The sequence below is a fragment of the Pinus tabuliformis genome, chromosome 4_1 (genome assembly GCF_031772625.1).
Source record: "Pinus tabuliformis cultivar Carrire ecotype Pingquan chromosome 4_1, CPIR1, whole genome shotgun sequence".
Classification (NCBI taxonomy): domain Eukaryota; kingdom Viridiplantae; phylum Streptophyta; class Pinopsida; order Pinales; family Pinaceae; genus Pinus; species Pinus tabuliformis.
In genome coordinates this window covers 636,220,094-636,222,678 of record NC_142303.1, presented here as the reverse complement: position 1 = coordinate 636,222,678, position 2,585 = coordinate 636,220,094, and positions in this window count along the sequence as shown.

Below are 2,585 nucleotides of genomic sequence, written 5' to 3'. Positions count from 1 at the left end.
TTCGGAGAGCTAGAATTCTACCATTGTGTCGCCAAGTGTTGTAGCAGCTACAACCACCCTCCAAAATTTTGTCTTAGCCCATTTTGGATCCTCCCTACCAACCTTACACAACACTTAGTATTTCTTCTTCAAGTACACAACCTTTAGTGTTTTTCATGCACAAAGGTAGCCTGTCGAGCATAGCTTGATGCATTCTCCTCACAGGCTAACCACCCAGACTTGGTCCAACTGCAGGCTGAGCAGCTTCCCCTAGAAAATTGTCATTTCTAGGGGGAAACCAGCATTCTCTCCAGAAATTGCGCAATACTCTCTGGCAACCCATCTCCCAACTAGGAATGCGCATTTTTCCCAAGCAGTTGAGTAGATGCATGCATGAGAAGTCTGGTTGACCAGTTCCATCCAAGACCGAGGAAACTTGACTTGCATGCATGCATGACTGGTTCTTCCCAGAATAGCAAAAGGAAACATGCAAAAGGAATCCCATGATTCATGGAGTTATTTTTAGCAATTGGGGGTTACATGAAAAGTTGTTTTAGAAGTTTCCCTCCAAGTGTTTCCTTTTCCTATATTTGTGGCATGCGTGTCATGAGCCCAAAATTATTTATTCGACACATCAGAACTCATTCTTTCACATCGATCTTGGAGCTCTAACATCCCACAACACATCCAAAACTCTTCAACACATCCGGCTCAGCTATTCATAGGTAAGTGGCCTCAAATTATCTTTTTCAGCATTTCTGTCACTTTTTGTGTATTCGCTTATATGAGTGTTGTTTTCTTGATTTATTTGAATGTTTGTTGTCATTTACATGTATACTAGCTTTTCCTAGCTTTGTTTCAGTTTTCATTGCTATCTCACTGCTGTCACATGCATGAAATTGTTTTGCACGAACGTTTGCCCAACTAGTGAACGTCTTCACCCGCATGCATGTTAATCTATTTGTTGAATATTTCATTCATATTTTTCATGCACTGTTAATAACTTCTACTATCACTTAGCACTACCATCTATTCACTGTCTTATTTTCTTTCAGTTTCCCGTCGATAAGTCAGGCCGACCTTGGCCCGGACTCTTCCTCACTAAGACTGCCTTGCGTAATCTCAAGAAGGAAGGCTCTACCTTCCTCTCTAGAAATGCACATTTTTTCCCAGCACTAGCCTCCAGGACTATTTTATGCATTTCTAGAGGACAGTGACTGCTGGCCTAGGAAATTGCGCAAATTTTTTCCTGGGCCTACAGTCCTTCCCAGTTAGAATTGTGCATTGCACAATCCTAGCAGCCAACAGCCAGTTTATATTGTGCATTGTGTAGATCCAGCAGACTGTCCTGCCTCCCAAACAGCCCAGACTTCCTTTTGCATAGTTCTGGTAGCTAGTAACCCAACCTCCCAAAAGAAATTGTGCAATCTTTCTCATCAGTTTCCCAGGTATGTGTTGTGTCATTCCCCGGAATTTGCTTTGTTTTCACTGATAGATTTCTTGCCATGCATGTTGCTTGTCTTCAGATCTTTCAGGTGTTCATTTGTCTCAATGGCTTCCAAGAGAATAGGATTTCAGGACACTAATGGAAATTCAGTTGGAGCAGCCACTGAGCAAGTGTCCTCTAGTCTGTCGATTTATGAAGACACAAAGTTGTATCTAGATAAGGACATCAAAATGAAGTGGCAAGAAGTCAATGAAACGCAAGAAATTTCAGGGAACACCTCGAAGACCGTCAGGTGTACGTGAACATTCAAAATTCCGCCTTACACCAAATTGCATGAAGATATCCCGTGTTCCCATGTGCGGACATGATACACTAGATCATCTCTCACACTGATCTCGAGACAATGACCTTGAGCAGTGTCAGTGGGACGAAGTTTGTGACCTTCTGGGAATAGGATTATGATGAGATGTATCAGATGTCAAAGCCCGTGACTATCATGGTGATCTAAAATCACTCGTGAATGATCTTAGTTAATTAACGAAGGTATTATAGACTCATGTGCTGGGGTGTGTCTATGTTATTTTAGGCAACGGATTGATAAGATTGTGAAATACACAGACACTTGAAACAGCCAAAGAAACACAGTAAAAAAATATAAAAACACAACAAATTTAATAAGGAGTTCACCCAATCCTCCTAGGCTACGTCTCCTGGTCCAGCCTTAAGTGGTGGCCTTTTCTATTGTGTCCTAAAGTAGATATTTTACAATAAGGATCTCAATTTGAGTCTCACTTAACAGATGATGATCAGTAAGGTGGTACTTAGATCCCCCAAGCCTCTAGCGTATACAAACTCCCCCTTACTAGATCTCGACCTCGACTGGTCTCAGTGGTATGAGTCCAATTTGGTACTCAATACTTGACAGGTCTACACAGAGGAGTTGCTTGAACCTCTCAAGCCTTCTCTGGAGTTTGCAGATTCTCGAACTCTATCTGTTATGTCTGCTCAATGTTGCCTTTGCTCTGCAGGTCATCTCGGCTTCTCTGTTCTATGCAATTCACTTTTTTCTCTCTTCTTCTATGTCTCCCCCTTCTCTTTGTCGACTTGTGGCCTAAAGCCAATCTGCTCCATGACTGTTTGTTTCCTCTTCCCTGCTCTC